Source organism: Chiloscyllium punctatum, chromosome 3, assembly GCF_047496795.1.
Source record: "Chiloscyllium punctatum isolate Juve2018m chromosome 3, sChiPun1.3, whole genome shotgun sequence".
Lineage (NCBI taxonomy): Eukaryota > Metazoa > Chordata > Chondrichthyes > Orectolobiformes > Hemiscylliidae > Chiloscyllium > Chiloscyllium punctatum.
Window position 1 is genome coordinate 27776238 of NC_092741.1, and position 25466 is coordinate 27801703.

At 51.7% G+C, this 25466-nt stretch overlaps 15 non-coding genes across 15 annotated transcripts; all 15 read right to left on the reverse strand.

The window, feature by feature from the left end:
* Window positions 1-1445: 1445 nt before the first annotated feature.
* LOC140474170 (5S ribosomal RNA) lies at window positions 1446-1564 on the reverse strand. Its single transcript, XR_011958886.1, has one exon. It is a non-coding gene; the product is annotated as a 5S ribosomal RNA (ribosomal RNA).
* Window positions 1565-3075: 1511 nt separating this feature from the next.
* Window positions 3076-3194, reverse strand: LOC140475780 (5S ribosomal RNA). Its single transcript, XR_011960268.1, has one exon. It is a non-coding gene; the product is annotated as a 5S ribosomal RNA (ribosomal RNA).
* Window positions 3195-4705: 1511 nt separating this feature from the next.
* On the reverse strand, window positions 4706-4824 carry LOC140474181 (5S ribosomal RNA). Its single transcript, XR_011958897.1, has one exon. It is a non-coding gene; the product is annotated as a 5S ribosomal RNA (ribosomal RNA).
* Window positions 4825-6335: 1511 nt separating this feature from the next.
* LOC140475710 (5S ribosomal RNA) lies at window positions 6336-6454 on the reverse strand. The gene has a single exon (XR_011960202.1). It is a non-coding gene; the product is annotated as a 5S ribosomal RNA (ribosomal RNA).
* A 1511-nt stretch (window positions 6455-7965) lies between these two features.
* On the reverse strand, window positions 7966-8084 carry LOC140474192 (5S ribosomal RNA). Its single transcript, XR_011958906.1, has one exon. It is a non-coding gene; the product is annotated as a 5S ribosomal RNA (ribosomal RNA).
* A 1511-nt stretch (window positions 8085-9595) lies between these two features.
* On the reverse strand, window positions 9596-9714 carry LOC140475711 (5S ribosomal RNA). The gene has a single exon (XR_011960203.1). It is a non-coding gene; the product is annotated as a 5S ribosomal RNA (ribosomal RNA).
* Window positions 9715-11225: 1511 nt separating this feature from the next.
* Window positions 11226-11344, reverse strand: LOC140467222 (5S ribosomal RNA). Its single transcript, XR_011955364.1, has one exon. It is a non-coding gene; the product is annotated as a 5S ribosomal RNA (ribosomal RNA).
* Window positions 11345-12855: 1511 nt separating this feature from the next.
* On the reverse strand, window positions 12856-12974 carry LOC140474203 (5S ribosomal RNA). The gene has a single exon (XR_011958917.1). It is a non-coding gene; the product is annotated as a 5S ribosomal RNA (ribosomal RNA).
* A 1511-nt stretch (window positions 12975-14485) lies between these two features.
* On the reverse strand, window positions 14486-14604 carry LOC140474214 (5S ribosomal RNA). Its single transcript, XR_011958928.1, has one exon. It is a non-coding gene; the product is annotated as a 5S ribosomal RNA (ribosomal RNA).
* Window positions 14605-16115: 1511 nt separating this feature from the next.
* On the reverse strand, window positions 16116-16234 carry LOC140474224 (5S ribosomal RNA). The gene has a single exon (XR_011958937.1). It is a non-coding gene; the product is annotated as a 5S ribosomal RNA (ribosomal RNA).
* Window positions 16235-17745: 1511 nt separating this feature from the next.
* LOC140474235 (5S ribosomal RNA) lies at window positions 17746-17864 on the reverse strand. The gene has a single exon (XR_011958945.1). It is a non-coding gene; the product is annotated as a 5S ribosomal RNA (ribosomal RNA).
* Window positions 17865-19383: 1519 nt separating this feature from the next.
* LOC140474244 (5S ribosomal RNA) lies at window positions 19384-19502 on the reverse strand. The gene has a single exon (XR_011958955.1). It is a non-coding gene; the product is annotated as a 5S ribosomal RNA (ribosomal RNA).
* A 1511-nt stretch (window positions 19503-21013) lies between these two features.
* Window positions 21014-21132, reverse strand: LOC140475712 (5S ribosomal RNA). The gene has a single exon (XR_011960204.1). It is a non-coding gene; the product is annotated as a 5S ribosomal RNA (ribosomal RNA).
* Window positions 21133-22671: 1539 nt separating this feature from the next.
* LOC140469061 (5S ribosomal RNA) lies at window positions 22672-22790 on the reverse strand. The gene has a single exon (XR_011955941.1). It is a non-coding gene; the product is annotated as a 5S ribosomal RNA (ribosomal RNA).
* Window positions 22791-24309: 1519 nt separating this feature from the next.
* On the reverse strand, window positions 24310-24428 carry LOC140468120 (5S ribosomal RNA). Its single transcript, XR_011955596.1, has one exon. It is a non-coding gene; the product is annotated as a 5S ribosomal RNA (ribosomal RNA).
* Window positions 24429-25466: the final 1038 nt, after the last annotated feature.

Below are 25466 nucleotides of genomic sequence, written 5' to 3' on the forward strand. Positions count from 1 at the left end.
TCCCCTTTGTTTTTTTTTTCTCTCTTTTCTCTTTGCTCTTCCTCCTCCGTGCGTGCTTCCCTCCCTCCCTCCCTCCCTCCGACCAGCTAGCCCTTGCCCACCAGGCTCCTGTCGTCTCCCACATCCCCACACAGGCCAACTGCAAGACCTCCCCCTGCTTCATAGGGCTGCAGCCTGCATTCTCTCATCCTTCCACACTCCTCCACGCCTCCATTTCGGAATGGCAGGCAGTGACCAGTGGGGTACCGCAGGGATCAGTACTGGGACCGCAGCTTTTTACAATATATGTTCATGATATAGAAGATGCTATTAGCAATAACATTAGCAAATTTGCTGATGATACTGAGCTGGGTGGCAGGGTGAAATGTGATGAGGATGTTAGGAGATTACCGGGTGACCTGGACAAGTTAGGTGAGTGGTCAGATGCATGGCAGATGCACTTTAATGTGGATAAATGGATGCTTATCCACTTTGGTGGCAAGAACAGGAAGGCAGATTACTACCTAAATGGAATCAATTTCGGTCAAGGGACAGTACAGAGAGATCTGGGGGTTCTTGTACACCACTCAATGAAGGTAAGCATGCAGGTACAGCAGGTAGTGAAGAAGGCTAATAGCATGCTGGCCTTCATAACAAGAGGGATTGAGTACAGAAGCAAAGAGGTTCTTCTGCAGGTGTACAGGGCCCTGGTGAGACCACACCTGGAGTACTGTGTGCAGTTCTGGTCTCCAAATTTGAGGAGAGACATTCTGGCTATTGAGGGAGTGCAGCGTAGGAATGGCGGGATTACCTTACACTGAAAGACTGGAGCGACTGGGCTTGTGTACCCTTGAGTTTAGCAGACTGAGAGGGGATCTGGTTGAGACATATAAGATTATCAAAGGATTGGACACTCTGGCGGCAGGAAACGTGAGTGCCGAAACAGAGGACACAGCTTAAAAATACGGGGTAGACCGTTTAGGACAGAGATGAGGAGAAACGTCTTCACCCAGAGAGTGGTGGCTGTGTGGAATGCTCTGCCCCAGAGGGCAGTGGAGGCCCAGTCTCTGGATTCATTGAAGAAAGAGTTGCACAGAGCTCTCAAGGATAGTGGAATCAAGGCTTATGGAGATAAGGCAGGAACAGGATACCGATTAAGGATGATCAGCCATGATCATATTGAATGGTGGTGCAGGCTCCAAGGGCAGAATGGCCAACTCCTGCACCTATTCTCTATTGTCCTCCTTTCCTGACTGCCAGCCGCAGACAGCGTGCAGCCCCAATCCCTTTCTTTCCCTCTTTCTTGCTGATTTTGGCAGCGCTCCGCTCTCCTCCCCTCCCTGTCTCCTGCCTGCAGGAGACTGATGCCAGGCACAGCGGCAGCAAAAATAACCTGTCGCTGCATTGCGTGCGTGGCCCAACACGAGTGCAGAGGGGTGACTTGAGCAGCCCCTGCTGGCGGAAAAAGCCTACTGCACCTGGTATTCCCAGGCGGTCTCCCATCCAAGTACTAACCAGGCCTGAGTCTGCTTAGCTTCCGAGATCAGACGAGATCGGGCGTTTTCAGACTAGTATGGCCGTAGGCGCTGGCCCCTGCCTTTTCTCCCCACTTCAAGGCGTGCTGGCCAGCCACATTTTCTTTGCTGCTCTTTCTCTTGATCCCCTTTGTTTTTTTTTTCTCTCTTTTCTCTTTGCTCTTCCTCCTCCGTGCGTGCTTCCCTCCCTCCCTCCCTCCAGCTAGCCCTTGCCCACCAGGCTCCTGTCGTCTCCCACATCCCCACACAGGCCAACTGCAAGACCTCCCCCTGCTTCATAGGGCTGCAGCCTGCATTCTCTCATCCTTCCACACTCCTCCACGCCTCCATTTCGGAATGGCAGGCAGTGACCAGTGGGGTACCGCAGGGATCAGTACTGGGACCGCAGCTTTTTACAATATATGTTCATGATATAGAAGATGCTATTAGCAATAACATTAGCAAATTTGCTGATGATACTGAGTTGGGTGGCAGGGTGAAATGTGATGAGGATGTTAGGAGATTACCGGGTGACCTGGACAAGTTAGGTGAGTGGTCAGATGCATGGCAGATGCACTTTAATGTGGATAAATGGATGCTTATCCACTTTGGTGGCAAGAACAGGAAGGCAGATTACTACCTAAATGGAATCAATTTCGGTCAAGGGACAGTACAGAGAGATCTGGGGGTTCTTGTACACCACTCAATGAAGGTAAGCATGCAGGTACAGCAGGTAGTGAAGAAGGCTAATAGCATGCTGGCCTTCATAACAAGAGGGATTGAGTACAGAAGCAAAGAGGTTCTTCTGCAGGTGTACAGGGCCCTGGTGAGACCACACCTGGAGTACTGTGTGCAGTTCTGGTCTCCAAATTTGAGGAGAGACATTCTGGCTATTGAGGGAGTGCAGCGTAGGAATGGCGGGATTACCTTACACTGAAAGACTGGAGCGACTGGGCTTGTGTACCCTTGAGTTTAGCAGACTGAGAGGGGATCTGGTTGAGACATATAAGATTATCAAAGGATTGGACACTCTGGCGGCAGGAAACGTGAGTGCCGAAACAGAGGACACAGCTTAAAAATACGGGGTAGACCGTTTAGGACAGAGATGAGGAGAAACGTCTTCACCCAGAGAGTGGTGGCTGTGTGGAATGCTCTGCCCCAGAGGGCAGTGGAGGCCCAGTCTCTGGATTCATTGAAGAAAGAGTTGCACAGAGCTCTCAAGGATAGTGGAATCAAGGCTTATGGAGATAAGGCAGGAACAGGATACCGATTAAGGATGATCAGCCATGATCATATTGAATGGTGGTGCAGGCTCCAAGGGCAGAATGGCCAACTCCTGCACCTATTCTCTATTGTCCTCCTTTCCTGACTGCCAGCCGCAGACAGCGTGCAGCCCCAATCCCTTTCTTTCCCTCTTTCTTGCTGATTTTGGCAGCGCTCCGCTCTCCTCCCCTCCCTGTCTCCTGCCTGCAGGAGACTGATGCCAGGCACAGCGGCAGCAAAAATAACCTGTTGCTGCATTGCGTGCGTGGCCCAACACGAGTGCAGAGGGGTGACTTGAGCAGCCCCTGCTGGCGGAAAAAGCCTACTGCACCTGGCATTCCCAGGCGGTCTCCCATCCAAGTACTAACCAGGCCTGAGTCTGCTTAGCTTCCGAGATCAGACGAGATCGGGCGTTTTCAGACTAGTATGGCCGTAGGCGCTGGCCCCTGCCTTTTCTCCCCACTTCAAGGCGTGCTGGCCAGCCACATTTTCTTTGCTGCTCTTTCTCTTGATCCCCTTTGTTTTTTTTTTCTCTCTTTTCTCTTTGCTCTTCCTCCTCCGTGCGTGCTTCCCTCCCTCCCTCCCTCCAGCTAGCCCTTGCCCACCAGGCTCCTGTCGTCTCCCACATCCCCACACAGGCCAACTGCAAGACCTTCCCCTGCTTCATAGGGCTGCAGCCTGCATTCTCTCATCCTTCCACACTCCTCCACGCCTCCATTTCGGAATGGCAGGCAGTGACCAGTGGGGTACCGCAGGGATCAGTACTGGGACCGCAGCTTTTTACAATATATGTTCATGATATAGAAGATGCTATTAGCAATAACATTAGCAAATTTGCTGATGATACTGAGCTGGGTGGCAGGGTGAAATGTGATGAGGATGTTAGGAGATTACCGGGTGACCTGGACAAGTTAGGTGAGTGGTCAGATGCATGGCAGATGCACTTTAATGTGGATAAATGGATGCTTATCCACTTTGGTGGCAAGAACAGGAAGGCAGATTACTACCTAAATGGAATCAATTTCGGTCAAGGGACAGTACAGAGAGATCTGGGGGTTCTTGTACACCACTCAATGAAGGTAAGCATGCAGGTACAGCAGGTAGTGAAGAAGGCTAATAGCATGCTGGCCTTCATAACAAGAGGGATTGAGTACAGAAGCAAAGAGGTTCTTCTGCAGGTGTACAGGGCCCTGGTGAGACCACACCTGGAGTACTGTGTGCAGTTCTGGTCTCCAAATTTGAGGAGAGACATTCTGGCTATTGAGGGAGTGCAGCGTAGGAATGGCGGGATTACCTTACACTGAAAGACTGGAGCGACTGGGCTTGTGTACCCTTGAGTTTAGCAGACTGAGAGGGGATCTGGTTGAGACATATAAGATTATCAAAGGATTGGACACTCTGGCGGCAGGAAACGTGAGTGCCGAAACAGAGGACACAGCTTAAAAATACGGGGTAGACCGTTTAGGACAGAGATGAGGAGAAACGTCTTCACCCAGAGAGTGGTGGCTGTGTGGAATGCTCTGCCCCAGAGGGCAGTGGAGGCCCAGTCTCTGGATTCATTGAAGAAAGAGTTGCACAGAGCTCTCAAGGATAGTGGAATCAAGGCTTATGGAGATAAGGCAGGAACAGGATACCGATTAAGGATGATCAGCCATGATCATATTGAATGGTGGTGCAGGCTCCAAGGGCAGAATGGCCAACTCCTGCACCTATTCTCTATTGTCCTCCTTTCCTGACTGCCAGCCGCAGACAGCGTGCAGCCCCAATCCCTTTCTTTCCCTCTTTCTTGCTGATTTTGGCAGCGCTCCGCTCTCCTCCCCTCCCTGTCTCCTGCCTGCAGGAGACTGATGCCAGGCACAGCGGCAGCAAAAATAACCTGTCGCTGCATTGCGTGCGTGGCCCAACACGAGTGCAGAGGGGTGACTTGAGCAGCCCCTGCTGGCGGAAAAAGCCTACTGCACCTGGTATTCCCAGGCGGTCTCCCATCCAAGTACTAACCAGGCCTGAGTCTGCTTAGCTTCCGAGATCAGACGAGATCGGGTGTTTTCAGACTAGTATGGCCGTAGGCGCTGGCCCCTGCCTTTTCTCCCCACTTCAAGGCGTGCTGGCCAGCCACATTTTCTTTGCTGCTCTTTCTCTTGATCCCCTTTGTTTTTTTTTTCTCTCTTTTCTCTTTGCTCTTCCTCCTCCGTGCGTGCTTCCCTCCCTCCCTCCCTCCAGCTAGCCCTTGCCCACCAGGCTCCTGTCGTCTCCCACATCCCCACACAGGCCAACTGCAAGACCTTCCCCTGCTTCATAGGGCTGCAGCCTGCATTCTCTCATCCTTCCACACTCCTCCACGCCTCCATTTCGGAATGGCAGGCAGTGACCAGTGGGGTACCGCAGGGATCAGTACTGGGACCGCAGCTTTTTACAATATATGTTCATGATATAGAAGATGCTATTAGCAATAACATTAGCAAATTTGCTGATGATACTGAGCTGGGTGGCAGGGTGAAATGTGATGAGGATGTTAGGAGATTACCGGGTGACCTGGACAAGTTAGGTGAGTGGTCAGATGCATGGCAGATGCACTTTAATGTGGATAAATGGATGCTTATCCACTTTGGTGGCAAGAACAGGAAGGCAGATTACTACCTAAATGGAATCAATTTCGGTCAAGGGACAGTACAGAGAGATCTGGGGGTTCTTGTACACCACTCAATGAAGGTAAGCATGCAGGTACAGCAGGTAGTGAAGAAGGCTAATAGCATGCTGGCCTTCATAACAAGAGGGATTGAGTACAGAAGCAAAGAGGTTCTTCTGCAGGTGTACAGGGCCCTGGTGAGACCACACCTGGAGTACTGTGTGCAGTTCTGGTCTCCAAATTTGAGGAGAGACATTCTGGCTATTGAGGGAGTGCAGCGTAGGAATGGCGGGATTACCTTACACTGAAAGACTGGAGCGACTGGGCTTGTGTACCCTTGAGTTTAGCAGACTGAGAGGGGATCTGGTTGAGACATATAAGATTATCAAAGGATTGGACACTCTGGCGGCAGGAAACGTGAGTGCCGAAACAGAGGACACAGCTTAAAAATACGGGGTAGACCGTTTAGGACAGAGATGAGGAGAAACGTCTTCACCCAGAGAGTGGTGGCTGTGTGGAATGCTCTGCCCCAGAGGGCAGTGGAGGCCCAGTCTCTGGATTCATTGAAGAAAGAGTTGCACAGAGCTCTCAAGGATAGTGGAATCAAGGCTTATGGAGATAAGGCAGGAACAGGATACCGATTAAGGATGATCAGCCATGATCATATTGAATGGTGGTGCAGGCTCCAAGGGCAGAATGGCCAACTCCTGCACCTATTCTCTATTGTCCTCCTTTCCTGACTGCCAGCCGCAGACAGCGTGCAGCCCCAATCCCTTTCTTTCCCTCTTTCTTGCTGATTTTGGCAGCGCTCCGCTCTCCTCCCCTCCCTGTCTCCTGCCTGCAGGAGACTGATGCCAGGCACAGCGGCAGCAAAAATAACCTGTCGCTGCATTGCGTGCGTGGCCCAACACGAGTGCAGAGGGGTGACTTGAGCAGCCCCTGCTGGCGGAAAAAGCCTACTGCACCTGGTATTCCCAGGCGGTCTCCCACCCAAGTACTAACCAGGCCTGAGTCTGCTTAGCTTCCGAGATCAGACGAGATCGGGCGTTTTCAGACTAGTATGGCCGTAGGCGCTGGCCCCTGCCTTTTCTCCCCACTTCAAGGCGTGCTGGCCAGCCACATTTTCTTTGCTGCTCTTTCTCTTGATCCCCTTTGTTTTTTTTTTCTCTCTTTTCTCTTTGCTCTTCCTCCTCCGTGCGTGCTTCCCTCCCTCCCTCCCTCCAGCTAGCCCTTGCCCACCAGGCTCCTGTCGTCTCCCACATCCCCACACAGGCCAACTGCAAGACCTCCCCCTGCTTCATAGGGCTGCAGCCTGCATTCTCTCATCCTTCCACACTCCTCCACGCCTCCATTTCGGAATGGCAGGCAGTGACCAGTGGGGTACCGCAGGGATCAGTACTGGGACCGCAGCTTTTTACAATATATGTTCATGATATAGAAGATGCTATTAGCAATAACATTAGCAAATTTGCTGATGATACTGAGCTGGGTGGCAGGGTGAAATGTGATGAGGATGTTAGGAGATTACCGGGTGACCTGGACAAGTTAGGTGAGTGGTCAGATGCATGGCAGATGCACTTTAATGTGGATAAATGGATGCTTATCCACTTTGGTGGCAAGAACAGGAAGGCAGATTACTACCTAAATGGAATCAATTTCGGTCAAGGGACAGTACAGAGAGATCTGGGGGTTCTTGTACACCACTCAATGAAGGTAAGCATGCAGGTACAGCAGGTAGTGAAGAAGGCTAATAGCATGCTGGCCTTCATAACAAGAGGGATTGAGTACAGAAGCAAAGAGGTTCTTCTGCAGGTGTACAGGGCCCTGGTGAGACCACACCTGGAGTACTGTGTGCAGTTCTGGTCTCCAAATTTGAGGAGAGACATTCTGGCTATTGAGGGAGTGCAGCGTAGGAATGGCGGGATTACCTTACACTGAAAGACTGGAGCGACTGGGCTTGTGTACCCTTGAGTTTAGCAGACTGAGAGGGGATCTGGTTGAGACATATAAGATTATCAAAGGATTGGACACTCTGGCGGCAGGAAACGTGAGTGCCGAAACAGAGGACACAGCTTAAAAATACGGGGTAGACCGTTTAGGACAGAGATGAGGAGAAACGTCTTCACCCAGAGAGTGGTGGCTGTGTGGAATGCTCTGCCCCAGAGGGCAGTGGAGGCCCAGTCTCTGGATTCATTGAAGAAAGAGTTGCACAGAGCTCTCAAGGATAGTGGAATCAAGGCTTATGGAGATAAGGCAGGAACAGGATACCGATTAAGGATGATCAGCCATGATCATATTGAATGGTGGTGCAGGCTCCAAGGGCAGAATGGCCAACTCCTGCACCTATTCTCTATTGTCCTCCTTTCCTGACTGCCAGCCGCAGACAGCGTGCAGCCCCAATCCCTTTCTTTCCCTCTTTCTTGCTGATTTTGGCAGCGCTCCGCTCTCCTCCCCTCCCTGTCTCCTGCCTGCAGGAGACTGATGCCAGGCACAGCGGCAGCAAAAATAACCTGTCGCTGCATTGCGTGCGTGGCCCAACACGAGTGCAGAGGGGTGACTTGAGCAGCCCCTGCTGGCCCAAAAAGCCTACTGCACCTGGTATTCCCAGGCGGTCTCCCATCCAAGTACTAACCAGGCCTGAGTCTGCTTAGCTTCCGAGATCAGACGAGATCGGGCGTTTTCAGACTAGTATGGCCGTAGGCGCTGGCCCCTGCCTTTTCTCCCCACTTCAAGGCGTGCTGGCCAGCCACATTTTCTTTGCTGCTCTTTCTCTTGATCCCCTTTGTTTTTTTTTTCTCTCTTTTCTCTTTGCTCTTCCTCCTCCGTGCGTGCTTCCCTCCCTCCCTCCCTCCAGCTAGCCCTTGCCCACCAGGCTCCTGTCGTCTCCCACATCCCCACACAGGCCAACTGCAAGACCTTCCCCTGCTTCATAGGGCTGCAGCCTGCATTCTCTCATCCTTCCACACTCCTCCACGCCTCCATTTCGGAATGGCAGGCAGTGACCAGTGGGGTACCGCAGGGATCAGTACTGGGACCGCAGCTTTTTACAATATATGTTCATGATATAGAAGATGCTATTAGCAATAACATTAGCAAATTTGCTGATGATACTGAGCTGGGTGGCAGGGTGAAATGTGATGAGGATGTTAGGAGATTACCGGGTGACCTGGACAAGTTAGGTGAGTGGTCAGATGCATGGCAGATGCACTTTAATGTGGATAAATGGATGCTTATCCACTTTGGTGGCAAGAACAGGAAGGCAGATTACTACCTAAATGGAATCAATTTCGGTCAAGGGACAGTACAGAGAGATCTGGGGGTTCTTGTACACCACTCAATGAAGGTAAGCATGCAGGTACAGCAGGTAGTGAAGAAGGCTAATAGCATGCTGGCCTTCATAACAAGAGGGATTGAGTACAGAAGCAAAGAGGTTCTTCTGCAGGTGTACAGGGCCCTGGTGAGACCACACCTGGAGTACTGTGTGCAGTTCTGGTCTCCAAATTTGAGGAGAGACATTCTGGCTATTGAGGGAGTGCAGCGTAGGAATGGCGGGATTACCTTACACTGAAAGACTGGAGCGACTGGGCTTGTGTACCCTTGAGTTTAGCAGACTGAGAGGGGATCTGGTTGAGACATATAAGATTATCAAAGGATTGGACACTCTGGCGGCAGGAAACGTGAGTGCCGAAACAGAGGACACAGCTTAAAAATACGGGGTAGACCGTTTAGGACAGAGATGAGGAGAAACGTCTTCACCCAGAGAGTGGTGGCTGTGTGGAATGCTCTGCCCCAGAGGGCAGTGGAGGCCCAGTCTCTGGATTCATTGAAGAAAGAGTTGCACAGAGCTCTCAAGGATAGTGGAATCAAGGCTTATGGAGATAAGGCAGGAACAGGATACCGATTAAGGATGATCAGCCATGATCATATTGAATGGTGGTGCAGGCTCCAAGGGCAGAATGGCCAACTCCTGCACCTATTCTCTATTGTCCTCCTTTCCTGACTGCCAGCCGCAGACAGCGTGCAGCCCCAATCCCTTTCTTTCCCTCTTTCTTGCTGATTTTGGCAGCGCTCCGCTCTCCTCCCCTCCCTGTCTCCTGCCTGCAGGAGACTGATGCCAGGCACAGCGGCAGCAAAAATAACCTGTCGCTGCATTGCGTGCGTGGCCCAACACGAGTGCAGAGGGGTGACTTGAGCAGCCCCTGCTGGCGGAAAAAGCCTACTGCACCTGGTATTCCCAGGCGGTCTCCCACCCAAGTACTAACCAGGCCTGAGTCTGCTTAGCTTCCGAGATCAGACGAGATCGGGCGTTTTCAGACTAGTATGGCCGTAGGCGCTGGCCCCTGCCTTTTCTCCCCACTTCAAGGCGTGCTGGCCAGCCACATTTTCTTTGCTGCTCTTTCTCTTGATCCCCTTTGTTTTTTTTTTCTCTCTTTTCTCTTTGCTCTTCCTCCTCCGTGCGTGCTTCCCTCCCTCCCTCCCTCCAGCTAGCCCTTGCCCACCAGGCTCCTGTCGTCTCCCACATCCCCACACAGGCCAACTGCAAGACCTCCCCCTGCTTCATAGGGCTGCAGCCTGCATTCTCTCATCCTTCCACACTCCTCCACGCCTCCATTTCGGAATGGCAGGCAGTGACCAGTGGGGTACCGCAGGGATCAGTACTGGGACCGCAGCTTTTTACAATATATGTTCATGATATAGAAGATGCTATTAGCAATAACATTAGCAAATTTGCTGATGATACTGAGCTGGGTGGCAGGGTGAAATGTGATGAGGATGTTAGGAGATTACCGGGTGACCTGGACAAGTTAGGTGAGTGGTCAGATGCATGGCAGATGCACTTTAATGTGGATAAATGGATGCTTATCCACTTTGGTGGCAAGAACAGGAAGGCAGATTACTACCTAAATGGAATCAATTTCGGTCAAGGGACAGTACAGAGAGATCTGGGGGTTCTTGTACACCACTCAATGAAGGTAAGCATGCAGGTACAGCAGGTAGTGAAGAAGGCTAATAGCATGCTGGCCTTCATAACAAGAGGGATTGAGTACAGAAGCAAAGAGGTTCTTCTGCAGGTGTACAGGGCCCTGGTGAGACCACACCTGGAGTACTGTGTGCAGTTCTGGTCTCCAAATTTGAGGAGAGACATTCTGGCTATTGAGGGAGTGCAGCGTAGGAATGGCGGGATTACCTTACACTGAAAGACTGGAGCGACTGGGCTTGTGTACCCTTGAGTTTAGCAGACTGAGAGGGGATCTGGTTGAGACATATAAGATTATCAAAGGATTGGACACTCTGGCGGCAGGAAACGTGAGTGCCGAAACAGAGGACACAGCTTAAAAATACGGGGTAGACCGTTTAGGACAGAGATGAGGAGAAACGTCTTCACCCAGAGAGTGGTGGCTGTGTGGAATGCTCTGCCCCAGAGGGCAGTGGAGGCCCAGTCTCTGGATTCATTGAAGAAAGAGTTGCACAGAGCTCTCAAGGATAGTGGAATCAAGGCTTATGGAGATAAGGCAGGAACAGGATACCGATTAAGGATGATCAGCCATGATCATATTGAATGGTGGTGCAGGCTCCAAGGGCAGAATGGCCAACTCCTGCACCTATTCTCTATTGTCCTCCTTTCCTGACTGCCAGCCGCAGACAGCGTGCAGCCCCAATCCCTTTCTTTCCCTCTTTCTTGCTGATTTTGGCAGCGCTCCGCTCTCCTCCCCTCCCTGTCTCCTGCCTGCAGGAGACTGATGCCAGGCACAGCGGCAGCAAAAATAACCTGTCGCTGCATTGCGTGCGTGGCCCAACACGAGTGCAGAGGGGTGACTTGAGCAGCCCCTGCTGGCCCAAAAAGCCTACTGCACCTGGTATTCCCAGGCGGTCTCCCATCCAAGTACTAACCAGGCCTGAGTCTGCTTAGCTTCCGAGATCAGACGAGATCAGGCGTTTTCAGACTAGTATGGCCGTAGGCGCTGGCCCCTGCCTTTTCTCCCCACTTCAAGGCGTGCTGGCCAGCCACATTTTCTTTGCTGCTCTTTCTCTTGATCCCCTTTGTTTTTTTTTTCTCTCTTTTCTCTTTGCTCTTCCTCCTCCGTGCGTGCTTCCCTCCCTCCCTCCCTCCAGCTAGCCCTTGCCCACCAGGCTCCTGTCGTCTCCCACATCCCCACACAGGCCAACTGCAAGACCTTCCCCTGCTTCATAGGGCTGCAGCCTGCATTCTCTCATCCTTCCACACTCCTCCACGCCTCCATTTCGGAATGGCAGGCAGTGACCAGTGGGGTACCGCAGGGATCAGTACTGGGACCGCAGCTTTTTACAATATATGTTCATGATATAGAAGATGCTATTAGCAATAACATTAGCAAATTTGCTGATGATACTGAGCTGGGTGGCAGGGTGAAATGTGATGAGGATGTTAGGAGATTACCGGGTGACCTGGACAAGTTAGGTGAGTGGTCAGATGCATGGCAGATGCACTTTAATGTGGATAAATGGATGCTTATCCACTTTGGTGGCAAGAACAGGAAGGCAGATTACTACCTAAATGGAATCAATTTCGGTCAAGGGACAGTACAGAGAGATCTGGGGGTTCTTGTACACCACTCAATGAAGGTAAGCATGCAGGTACAGCAGGTAGTGAAGAAGGCTAATAGCATGCTGGCCTTCATAACAAGAGGGATTGAGTACAGAAGCAAAGAGGTTCTTCTGCAGGTGTACAGGGCCCTGGTGAGACCACACCTGGAGTACTGTGTGCAGTTCTGGTCTCCAAATTTGAGGAGAGACATTCTGGCTATTGAGGGAGTGCAGCGTAGGAATGGCGGGATTACCTTACACTGAAAGACTGGAGCGACTGGGCTTGTGTACCCTTGAGTTTAGCAGACTGAGAGGGGATCTGGTTGAGACATATAAGATTATCAAAGGATTGGACACTCTGGCGGCAGGAAACGTGAGTGCCGAAACAGAGGACACAGCTTAAAAATACGGGGTAGACCGTTTAGGACAGAGATGAGGAGAAACGTCTTCACCCAGAGAGTGGTGGCTGTGTGGAATGCTCTGCCCCAGAGGGCAGTGGAGGCCCAGTCTCTGGATTCATTGAAGAAAGAGTTGCACAGAGCTCTCAAGGATAGTGGAATCAAGGCTTATGGAGATAAGGCAGGAACAGGATACCGATTAAGGATGATCAGCCATGATCATATTGAATGGTGGTGCAGGCTCCAAGGGCAGAATGGCCAACTCCTGCACCTATTCTCTATTGTCCTCCTTTCCTGACTGCCAGCCGCAGACAGCGTGCAGCCCCAATCCCTTTCTTTCCCTCTTTCTTGCTGATTTTGGCAGCGCTCCGCTCTCCTCCCCTCCCTGTCTCCTGCCTGCAGGAGACTGATGCCAGGCACAGCGGCAGCAAAAATAACCTGTCGCTGCATTGCGTGCGTGGCCCAACACGAGTGCAGAGGGGTGACTTGAGCAGCCCCTGCTGGCGGAAAAAGCCTACTGCACCTGGTATTCCCAGGCGGTCTCCCATCCAAGTACTAACCAGGCCTGAGTCTGCTTAGCTTCCGAGATCAGACGAGATCGGGCGTTTTCAGACTAGTATGGCCGTAGGCGCTGGCCCCTGCCTTTTCTCCCCACTTCAAGGCGTGCTGGCCAGCCACATTTTCTTTGCTGCTCTTTCTCTTGATCCCCTTTGTTTTTTTTTTCTCTCTTTTCTCTTTGCTCTTCCTCCTCCGTGCGTGCTTCCCTCCCTCCCTCCCTCCAGCTAGCCCTTGCCCACCAGGCTCCTGTCGTCTCCCACATCCCCACACAGGCCAACTGCAAGACCTCCCCCTGCTTCATAGGGCTGCAGCCTGCATTCTCTCATCCTTCCACACTCCTCCACGCCTCCATTTCGGAATGGCAGGCAGTGACCAGTGGGGTACCGCAGGGATCAGTACTGGGACCGCAGCTTTTTACAATATATGTTCATGATATAGAAGATGCTATTAGCAATAACATTAGCAAATTTGCTGATGATACTGAGCTGGGTGGCAGGGTGAAATGCGATGAGGATGTTAGGAGATTACCGGGTGACCTGGACAAGTTAGGTGAGTGGTCAGATGCATGGCAGATGCACTTTAATGTGGATAAATGGATGCTTATCCACTTTGGTGGCAAGAACAGGAAGGCAGATTACTACCTAAATGGAATCAATTTCGGTCAAGGGACAGTACAGAGAGATCTGGGGGTTCTTGTACACCACTCAATGAAGGTAAGCATGCAGGTACAGCAGGTAGTGAAGAAGGCTAATAGCATGCTGGCCTTCATAACAAGAGGGATTGAGTACAGAAGCAAAGAGGTTCTTCTGCAGGTGTACAGGGCCCTGGTGAGACCACACCTGGAGTACTGTGTGCAGTTCTGGTCTCCAAATTTGAGGAGAGACATTCTGGCTATTGAGGGAGTGCAGCGTAGGAATGGCGGGATTACCTTACACTGAAAGACTGGAGCGACTGGGCTTGTGTACCCTTGAGTTTAGCAGACTGAGAGGGGATCTGGTTGAGACATATAAGATTATCAAAGGATTGGACACTCTGGCGGCAGGAAACGTGAGTGCCGAAACAGAGGACACAGCTTAAAAATACGGGGTAGACCGTTTAGGACAGAGATGAGGAGAAACGTCTTCACCCAGAGAGTGGTGGCTGTGTGGAATGCTCTGCCCCAGAGGGCAGTGGAGGCCCAGTCTCTGGATTCATTGAAGAAAGAGTTGCACAGAGCTCTCAAGGATAGTGGAATCAAGGCTTATGGAGATAAGGCAGGAACAGGATACCGATTAAGGATGATCAGCCATGATCATATTGAATGGTGGTGCAGGCTCCAAGGGCAGAATGGCCAACTCCTGCACCTATTCTCTATTGTCCTCCTTTCCTGACTGCCAGCCGCAGACAGCGTGCAGCCCCAATCCCTTTCTTTCCCTCTTTCTTGCTGATTTTGGCAGCGCTCCGCTCTCCTCCCCTCCCTGTCTCCTGCCTGCAGGAGACTGATGCCAGGCACAGCGGCAGCAAAAATAACCTGTCGCTGCATTGCGTGCGTGGCCCAACACGAGTGCAGAGGGGTGACTTGAGCAGCCCCTGCTGGCCCAAAAAGCCTACTGCACCTGGTATTCCCAGGCGGTCTCCCATCCAAGTACTAACCAGGCCTGAGTCTGCTTAGCTTCCGAGATCAGACGAGATCGGGCGTTTTCAGACTAGTATGGCCGTAGGCGCTGGCCCCTGCCTTTTCTCCCCACTTCAAGGCGTGCTGGCCAGCCACATTTTCTTTGCTGCTCTTTCTCTTGATCCCCTTTGTTTTTTTTTTCTCTCTTTTCTCTTTGCTCTTCCTCCTCCGTGCGTGCTTCCCTCCCTCCCTCCCTCCAGCTAGCCCTTGCCCACCAGGCTCCTGTCGTCTCCCACATCCCCACACAGGCCAACTGCAAGACCTTCCCCTGCTTCATAGGGCTGCAGCCTGCATTCTCTCATCCTTCCACACTCCTCCACGCCTCCATTTCGGAATGGCAGGCAGTGACCAGTGGGGTACCGCAGGGATCAGTACTGGGACCGCAGCTTTTTACAATATATGTTCATGATATAGAAGATGCTATTAGCAATAACATTAGCAAATTTGCTGATGATACTGAGCTGGGTGGCAGGGTGAAATGTGATGAGGATGTTAGGAGATTACCGGGTGACCTGGACAAGTTAGGTGAGTGGTCAGATGCATGGCAGATGCACTTTAATGTGGATAAATGGATGCTTATCCACTTTGGTGGCAAGAACAGGAAGGCAGATTACTACCTAAATGGAATCAATTTCGGTCAAGGGACAGTACAGAGAGATCTGGGGGTTCTTGTACACCACTCAATGAAGGTAAGCATGCAGGTACAGCAGGTAGTGAAGAAGGCTAATAGCATGCTGGCCTTCATAACAAGAGGGATTGAGTACAGAAGCAAAGAGGTTCTTCTGCAGGTGTACAGGGCCCTGGTGAGACCACACCTGGAGTACTGTGTGCAGTTCTGGTCTCCAAATTTGAGGAGAGACATTCTGGCTATTGAGGGAGTGCAGCGTAGGAATGGCGGGATTACCTTACACTGAAAGACTGGAGCGACTGGGCTTGTGTACCCTTGAGTTTAGCAGACTGAGAGGGGATCTGGTTGAGACATATAAGATTATCAAAGGATTGGACACTCTGGCGGCAGGAAACGTGAGTGCCGAAACAGAGGACACAGCTTAAAAATACGGGGTAGACCGTTTAGGACAGAGATGAGGAGAAACGTCTTCACCCAGAGAGTGGTGGCTGTGTGGAATGCTCTGCCCCAGAGGGCAGTGGAGGCCCAGTCTCTGGATTCATTGAAGAAAGAGTTGCACAGAGCTCTCAAGGATAGTGGAATCAAGGCTTATGGAGATAAGGCAGGAACAGGATACCGATTAAGGATGATCAGCCATGATCATATTGAATGGTGGTGCAGGCTCCAAGGGCAGAATGGCCAACTCCTGCACCTATTCTCTATTGTCCTCCTTTCCTGACTGCCAGCCGCAGACAGCGTGCAGCCCCAATCCCTTTCTTTCCCTCTTTCTTGCTGATTTTGGCAGCGCTCCGCTCTCCTCCCCTCCCTGTCTCCTGCCTGCAGGAGACTGATGCCAGGCACAGCGGCAGCAAAAATAACCTGTCGCTGCATTGCGTGCGTGGCCCAACACGAGTGCAGAGGGGTGACTTGAGCAGCCCCTGCTGGCGGAAAAAGCCTACTGCACCTGGTATTCCCAGGCGGTCTCCCATCCAAGTACTAACCAGGCCTGAGTCTGCTTAGCTTCCGAGATCAGACGAGATCGGGCGTTTTCAGACTAGTATGGCCGTAGGCGCTGGCCCCTGCCTTTTCTCCCCACTTCAAGGCGTGCTGGCCAGCCACATTTTCTTTGCTGCTCTTTCTCTTGATCCCCTTTGTTTTTTTTTTCTCTCTTTTCTCTTTGCTCTTCCTCCTCCGTGCGTGCTTCCCTCCCTCCCTCCCTCCAGCTAGCCCTTGCCCACCAGGCTCCTGTCGTCTCCCACATCCCCACACAGGCCAACTGCAAGACCTCCCCCTGCTTCATAGGGCTGCAGCCTGCATTCTCTCATCCTTCCACACTCCTCCACGCCTCCATTTCGGAATGGCAGGCAGTGACCAGTGGGGTACCGCAGGGATCAGTACTGGGACCGCAGCTTTTTACAATATATGTTCATGATATAGAAGATGCTATTAGCAATAACATTAGCAAATTTGCTGATGATACTGAGCTGGGTGGCAGGGTGAAATGTGATGAGGATGTTAGGAGATTACCGGGTGACCTGGACAAGTTAGGTGAGTGGTCAGATGCATGGCAGATGCACTTTAATGTGGATAAATGGATGCTTATCCACTTTGGTGGCAAGAACAGGAAGGCAGATTACTACCTAAATGGAATCAATTTCGGTCAAGGGACAGTACAGAGAGATCTGGGGGTTCTTGTACACCACTCAATGAAGGTAAGCATGCAGGTACAGCAGGTAGTGAAGAAGGCTAATAGCATGCTGGCCTTCATAACAAGAGGGATTGAGTACAGAAGCAAAGAGGTTCTTCTGCAGGTGTACAGGGCCCTGGTGAGACCACACAAGGAGTACTGTGTGCAGTTCTGGTCTCCAAATTTGAGGAGAGACATTCTGGCTATTGAGGGAGTGCAGCGTAGGAATGGCGGGATTACCTTACACTGAAAGACTGGAGCGACTGGGCTTGTGTACCCTTGAGTTTAGCAGACTGAGAGGGGATCTGGTTGAGACATATAAGATTATCAAAGGATTGGACACTCTGGCGGCAGGAAACGTGAATGCCGAAACAGAGGACACAGCTTAAAAATACGGGGTAGACCGTTTAGGACAGAGATGAGGAGAAACGTCTTCACCCAGAGAGTGGTGGCTGTGTGGAATGCTCTGCCCCAGAGGGCAGTGGAGGCCCAGTCTCTGGATTCATTGAAGAAAGAGTTGCACAGAGCTCTCAAGGATAGTGGAATCAAGGCTTATGGAGATAAGGCAGGAACAGGATACCGATTAAGGATGATCAGCCATGATCATATTGAATGGTGGTGCAGGCTCCAAGGGCAGAATGGCCAACTCCTGCACCTATTCTCTATTGTCCTCCTTTCCTGACTGCCAGCCGCAGACAGCGTGCAGCCCCAATCCCTTTCTTTCCCTCTTTCTTGCTGATTTTGGCAGCGCTCCGCTCTCCTCCCCTCCCTGTCTCCTGCCTGCAGGAGACTGATGCCAGGCACAGCGGCAGCAAAAATAACCTGTCGCTGCATTGCGTGCGTGGCCCAACACGAGTGCAGAGGGGTGACTTGAGCAGCCCCTGCTGGCGGAAAAAGCCTACTGCACCTGGTATTCCCAGGCGGTCTCCCATCCAAGTACTAACCAGGCCTGAGTCTGCTTAGCTTCCGAGATCAGACGAGATCGGGCGTTTTCAGACTAGTATGGCCGTAGGCGCTGGCCCCTGCCTTTTCTCCCCACTTCAAGGCGTGCTGGCCAGCCACATTTTCTTTGCTGCTCTTTCTCTTGATCCCCTTTGTTTTTTTTTTCTCTCTTTTCTCTTTGCTCTTCCTCCTCCGTGCGTGCTTCCCTCCCTCCCTCCCTCCCTCCGACCAGCTAGCCCTTGCCCACCAGGCTCCTGTCGTCTCCCACATCCCCACACAGGCCAACTGCAAGACCTCCCCCTGCTTCATAGGGCTGCAGCCTGCATTCTCTCATCCTTCCACACTCCTCCACGCCTCCATTTCGGAATGGCAGGCAGTGACCAGTGGGGTACCGCAGGGATCAGTACTGGGACCGCAGCTTTTTACAATATATGTTCATGATATAGAAGATGCTATTAGCAATAACATTAGCAAATTTGCTGATGATACTGAGCTGGGTGGCAGGGTGAAATGTGATGAGGATGTTAGGAGATTACCGGGTGACCTGGACAAGTTAGGTGAGTGGTCAGATGCATGGCAGATGCACTTTAATGTGGATAAATGGATGCTTATCCACTTTGGTGGCAAGGACAGGAAGGCAGATTACTACCTAAATGGAATCAATTTCGGTCAAGGGACAGTACAGAGAGATCTGGGGGTTCTTGTACACCACTCAATGAAGGTAAGCATGCAGGTACAGCAGGTAGTGAAGAAGGCTAATAGCATGCTGGCCTTCATAACAAGAGGGATTGAGTACAGAAGCAAAGAGGTTCTTCTGCAGGTGTACAGGGCCCTGGTGAGACCACACCTGGAGTACTGTGTGCAGTTCTGGTCTCCAAATTTGAGGAGAGACATTCTGGCTATTGAGGGAGTGCAGCGTAGGAATGGCGGGATTACCTTACACTGAAAGACTGGAGCGACTGGGCTTGTGTACCCTTGAGTTTAGCAGACTGAGAGGGGATCTGGTTGAGACATATAAGATTATCAAAGGATTGGACACTCTGGCGGCAGGAAACGTGAGTGCCGAAACAGAGGACACAGCTTAAAAATACGGGGTAGACCGTTTAGGACAGAGATGAGGAGAAACGTCTTCACCCAGAGAGTGGTGGCTGTGTGGAATGCTCTGCCCCAGAGGGCAGTGGAGGCCCAGTCTCTGGATTCATTGAAGAAAGAGTTGCACAGAGCTCTCAAGGATAGTGGAATCAAGGCTTATGGAGATAAGGCAGGAACAGGATACCGATTAAGGATGATCAGCCATGATCATATTGAATGGTGGTGCAGGCTCCAAGGGCAGAATGGCCAACTCCTGCACCTATTCTCTATTGTCCTCCTTTCCTGACTGCCAGCCGCAGACAGCGTGCAGCCCCAATCCCTTTCTTTCCCTCTTTCTTGCTGATTTTGGCAGCGCTCCGCTCTCCTCCCCTCCCTGTCTCCTGCCTGCAGGAGACTGATGCCAGGCACAGCGGCAGCAAAAATAACCTGTCGCTGCATTGCGTGCGTGGCCCAACACGAGTGCAGAGGGGTGACTTGAGCAGCCCCTGCTGGCGGAAAAAGCCTACTGCACCTGGTATTCCCAGGCGGTCTCCCATCCAAGTACTAACCAGGCCTGAGTCTGCTTAGCTTCCGAGATCAGACGAGATCGGGCGTTTTCAGACTAGTATGGCCGTAGGCGCTGGCCCCTGCCTTTTCTCCCCACTTCAAGGCGTGCTGGCCAGCCACATTTTCTTTGCTGCTCTTTCTCTTGATCCCCTTTGTTTTTTTTTTCTCTCTTTTCTCTTTGCTCTTCCTCCTCCGTGCGTGCTTCCCTCCCTCCCTCCCTCCAGCTAGCCCTTGCCCACCAGGCTCCTGTCGTCTCCCACATCCCCACACAGGCCAACTGCAAGACCTCCCCCTGCTTCATAGGGCTGCAGCCTGCATTCTCTCATCCTTCCACACTCCTCCACGCCTCCATTTCGGAATGGCAGGCAGTGACCAGTGGGGTACCGCAGGGATCAGTACTGGGACCGCAGCTTTTTACAATATATGTTCATGATATAGAAGATGCTATTAGCAATAACATTAGCAAATTTGCTGATGATACTGAGCTGGGTGGCAGGGTGAAATGTGATGAGGATGTTAGGAGATTACCGGGTGACCTGGACAAGTTAGGTGAGTGGTCAGATGCATGGCAGATGCACTTTAATGTGGATAAATGGATGCTTATCCACTTTGGTGGCAAGAACAGGAAGGCAGATTACTACCTAAATGGAATCAATTTCGGTCAAGGGACAGTACAGAGAGATCTGGGGGTTCTTGTACACCACTCAATGAAGGTAAGCATGCAGGTACAGCAGGTAGTGAAGAAGGCTAATAGCATGCTGGCCTTCATAACAAGAGGGATTGAGTACAGAAGCAAAGAGGTTCTTCTGCAGGTGTACAGGGCCCTGGTGAGACCACACCTGGAGTACTGTGTGCAGTTCTGGTCTCCAAATTTGAGGAGAGACATTCTGGCTATTGAGGGAGTGCAGCGTAGGAATGGCGGGATTACCTTACACTGAAAGACTGGAGCGACTGGGCTTGTGTACCCTTGAGTTTAGCAGACTGAGAGGGGATCTGGTTGAGACATATAAGATTATCAAAGGATTGGACACTCTGGCGGCAGGAAACGTGAGTGCCGAAACAGAGGACACAGCTTAAAAATACGGGGTAGACCGTTTAGGACAGAGATGAGGAGAAACGTCTTCACCCAGAGAGTGGTGGCTGTGTGGAATGCTCTGCCTCAGAGGGCAGTGGAGGCCCAGTCTCTGGATTCATTGAAGAAAGAGTTGCACAGAGATCTCAAGGATAGTGGAATCAAGGCTTATGGAGATAAGGCAGGAGCAGGATACCGATTAAGGATGATCAGCCATGATCATATTGAATGGTGGTGCAGGCTCCAAGGGCAGAATGGCCAACTCCTGCACCTATTCTCTATTGTCCTCCTTTCCTGACTGCCAGCCGCAGACAGCGTGCAGCCCCAATCCCTTTCTTTCCCTCTTTCTTGCTGATTTTGGCAGCGCTCCGCTCTCCTCCCCTCCCTGTCTCCTGCCTGCAGGAGACTGATGCCAGGCACAGCGGCAGCAAAAATAACCTGTCGCTGCATTGCGTGCGTGGCCCAACACGAGTGCAGAGGGGTGACTTGAGCAGCCCCTGCTGGCGGAAAAAGCCTACTGCACCTGGTATTCCCAGGCGGTCTCCCACCCAAGTACTAACCAGGCCTGAGTCTGCTTAGCTTCCGAGATCAGACGAGATCGGGCGTTTTCAGACTAGTATGGCCGTAGGCGCTGGCCCCTGCCTTTTCTCCCCACTTCAAGGCGTGCTGGCCAGCCACATTTTCTTTGCTGCTCTTTCTCTTGATCCCCTTTGTTTTTTTTTTCTCTCTTTTCTCTTTGCTCTTCCTCCTCCGTGCGTGCTTCCCTCCCTCCCTCCCTCCCTCCGACCAGCTAGCCCTTGCCCACCAGGCTCCTGTCGTCTCCCACATCCCCACACAGGCCAACTGCAAGACCTCCCCCTGCTTCATAGGGCTGCAGCCTGCATTCTCTCATCCTTCCACACTCCTCCACGCCTCCATTTCGGAATGGCAGGCAGTGACCAGTGGGGTACCGCAGGGATCAGTACTGGGACCGCAGCTTTTTACAATATATGTTCATGATATAGAAGATGCTATTAGCAATAACATTAGCAAATTTGCTGATGATACTGAGCTGGGTGGCAGGGTGAAATGTGATGAGGATGTTAGGAGATTACCGGGTGACCTGGACAAGTTAGGTGAGTGGTCAGATGCATGGCAGATGCACTTTAATGTGGATAAATGGATGCTTATCCACTTTGGTGGCAAGAACAGGAAGGCAGATTACTACCTAAATGGAATCAATTTCGGTCAAGGGACAGTACAGAGAGATCTGGGGGTTCTTGTACACCACTCAATGAAGGTAAGCATGCAGGTACAGCAGGTAGTGAAGAAGGCTAATAGCATGCTGGCCTTCATAACAAGAGGGATTGAGTACAGAAGCAAAGAGGTTCTTCTGCAGGTGTACAGGGCCCTGGTGAGACCACACCTGGAGTACTGTGTGCAGTTCTGGTCTCCAAATTTGAGGAGAGACATTCTGGCTATTGAGGGAGTGCAGCGTAGGTTGACGAGGTCAATTCCTGGAATGGCGGGATTACCTTACACTGAAAGACTGGAGCGACTGGGCTTGTGTACCCTTGAGTTTAGCAGACTGAGAGGGGATCTGGTTGAGACATATAAGATTATCAAAGGATTGGACACTCTGGCGGCAGGAAACGTGAGTGCCGAAACAGAGGACACAGCTTAAAAATACGGGGTAGACCGTTTAGGACAGAGATGAGGAGAAACGTCTTCACCCAGAGAGTGGTGGCTGTGTGGAATGCTCTGCCCCAGAGGGCAGTGGAGGCCCAGTCTCTGGATTCATTGAAGAAAGAGTTGCACAGAGCTCTCAAGGATAGTGGAATCAAGGCTTATGGAGATAAGGCAGGAGCAGGATACCGATTAAGGATGATCAGCCATGATCATATTGAATGGTGGTGCAGGCTCCAAGGGCAGAATGGCCAACTCCTGCACCTATTCTCTATTGTCCTCCTTTCCTGACTGCCAGCCGCAGACAGCGTGCAGCCCCAATCCCTTTCTTTCCCTCTTTCTTGCTGATTTTGGCAGCGCTCCGCTCTCCTCCCCTCCCTGTCTCCTGCCTGCAGGAGACTGATGCCAGGCACAGCGGCAGCAAAAATAACCTGTCGCTGCATTGCGTGCGTGGCCCAACACGAGTGCAGAGGGGTGACTTGAGCAGCCCCTGCTGGCGGAAAAAGCCTACTGCACCTGGTATTCCCAGGCGGTCTCCCACCCAAGTACGAACCAGGCCTGAGCCTGCTTAGCTTCCGAGATCAGACGAGATCGGGCGTTTTCAGACTAGTATGGCCGTAGGCGCTGGCCCCTGCCTTTTCTCCCCACTTCAAGGCGTGCTGGCCAGCCACATTTTCTTTGCTGCTCTTTCTCTTGATCCCCTTTGTTTTTTTTTTCTCTCTTTTCTCTTTGCTCTTCCTCCTCCGTGCGTGCTTCCCTCCCTCCCTCCCTCCCTCCGACCAGCTAGCCCTTGCCCACCAGGCTCCTGTCGTCTCCCACATCCCCACACAGGCCAACTGCAAGACCTCCCCCTGCTTCATAGGGCTGCAGCCTGCATTCTCTCATCCTTCCACACTCCTCCACGCCTCCATTTCGGAATGGCAGGCAGTGACCAGTGGGGTACCGCAGGGATCAGTACTGGGACCGCAGCTTTTTACAATATATGTTCATGATATAGAAGATGCTATTAGCAATAACATTAGCAAATTTGCTGATGATACTGAGCTGGGTGGCAGGGTGAAATGTGATGAGGATGTTAGGAGATTACCGGGTGACCTGGACAAGTTAGGTGAGTGGTCAGATGCATGGCAGATGCACTTTAATGTGGATAAATGGATGCTTATCCACTTTGGTGGCAAGAACAGGAAGGCAGATTACTACCTAAATGGAATCAATTTCGGTCAAGGGACAGTACAGAGAGATCTGGGGGTTCTTGTACACCACTCAATGAAGGTAAGCATGCAGGTACAGCAGGTAGTGAAGAAGGCTAATAGCATGCTGGCCTTCATAACAAGAGGGATTGAGTACAGAAGCAAAGAGGTTCTTCTGCAGGTGTACAGGGCCCTGGTGAGACCACACCTGGAGTACTGTGTGCAGTTCTGGTCTCCAAATTTGAGGAGAGACATTCTGGCTATTGAGGGAGTGCAGCGTAGGAATGGCGGGATTACCTTACACTGAAAGACTGGAGCGACTGGGCTTGTGTACCCTTGAGTTTAGCAGACTGAGAGGGGATCTGGTTGAGACATATAAGATTATCAAAGGATTGGACACTCTGGCGGCAGGAAACGTGAGTGCCGAAACAGAGGACACAGCTTAAAAATACGGGGTAGACCGTTTAGGACAGAGATGAGGAGAAACGTCTTCACCCAGAGAGTGGTGGCTGTGTGGAATGCTCTGCCCCAGAGGGCAGTGGAGGCCCAGTCTCTGGATTCATTGAAGAAAGAGTTGCACAGAGCTCTCAAGGATAGTGGAATCAAGGCTTATGGAGATAAGGCAGGAACAGGATACCGATTAAGGATGATCAGCCATGATCATATTGAATGGTGGTGCAGGCTCCAAGGGCAGAATGGCCAACTCCTGCACCTATTCTCTATTGTCCTCCTTTCCTGACTGCCAGCCGCAGACAGCGTGCAGCCCCAATCCCTTTCTTTCCCTCTTTCTTGCTGATTTTGGCAGCGCTCCGCTCTCCTCCCCTCCCTGTCTCCTGCCTGCAGGAGACTGATGCCAGGCACAGCGGCAGCAAAAATAACCTGTCGCTGCATTGCGTGCGTGGCCCAACACGAGTGCAGAGGGGTGACTTGAGCAGCCCCTGCTGGCGGAAAAAGCCGACTGCACCTGGTATTCCCAGGCGGTCTCCCATCCAAGTACTAACCAGGCCTGAGTCTGCTTAGCTTCCGAGATCAGACGAGATCGGGCGTTTTCAGACTAGTATGGCCGTAGGCGCTGGCCCCTGCCTTTTCTCCCCACTTCAAGGCGTGCTGGCCAGCCACATTTTCTTTGCTGCTCTTTCTCTTGATCCCCTTTGTTTTTTTTTTCTCTCTTTTCTCTTTGCTCTTCCTCCTCCGTGCGTGCTTCCCTCCCTCCCTCCCTCCCTCCGACCAGCTAGCCCTTGCCCACCAGGCTCCTGTCGTCTCCCACATCCCCACACAGGCCAACTGCAAGACCTCCCCCTGCTTCATAGGGCTGCAGCCTGCATTCTCTCATCCTTCCACACTCCTCCACGCCTCCATTTCGGAATGGCAGGCAGTGACCAGTGGGGTACCGCAGGGATCAGTACTGGGACCGCAGCTTTTTACAATATATGTTCATGATATAGAAGATGCTATTAGCAATAACATTAGCAAATTTGCTGATGATACTGAGCTGGGTGGCAGGGTGAAATGTGATGAGGATGTTAGGAGATTACCGGGTGACCTGGACAAGTTAGGTGAGTGGTCAGATGCATGGCAGATGCACTTTAATGTGGATAAATGGATGCTTATCCACTTTGGTGGCAAGAACAGGAAGGCAGATTACTACCTAAATGGAATCAATTTCGGTCAAGGGACAGTACAGAGAGATCTGGGGGTTCTTGTACACCACTCAATGAAGGTAAGCATGCAGGTACAGCAGGTAGTGAAGAAGGCTAATAGCATGCTGGCCTTCATAACAAGAGGGATTGAGTACAGAAGCAAAGAGGTTCTTCTGCAGGTGTACAGGGCCCTGGTGAGACCACACCTGGAGTACTGTGTGCAGTTCTGGTCTCCAAATTTGAGGAGAGACATTCTGGCTATTGAGGGAGTGCAGCGTAGGAATGGCGGGATTACCTTACACTGAAAGACTGGAGCGACTGGGCTTGTGTACCCTTGAGTTTAGCAGACTGAGAGGGGATCTGGTTGAGACATATAAGATTATCAAAGGATTGGACACTCTGGCGGCAGGAAACGTGAGTGCCGAAACAGAGGACACAGCTTAAAAATACGGGGTAGACCGTTTAGGAC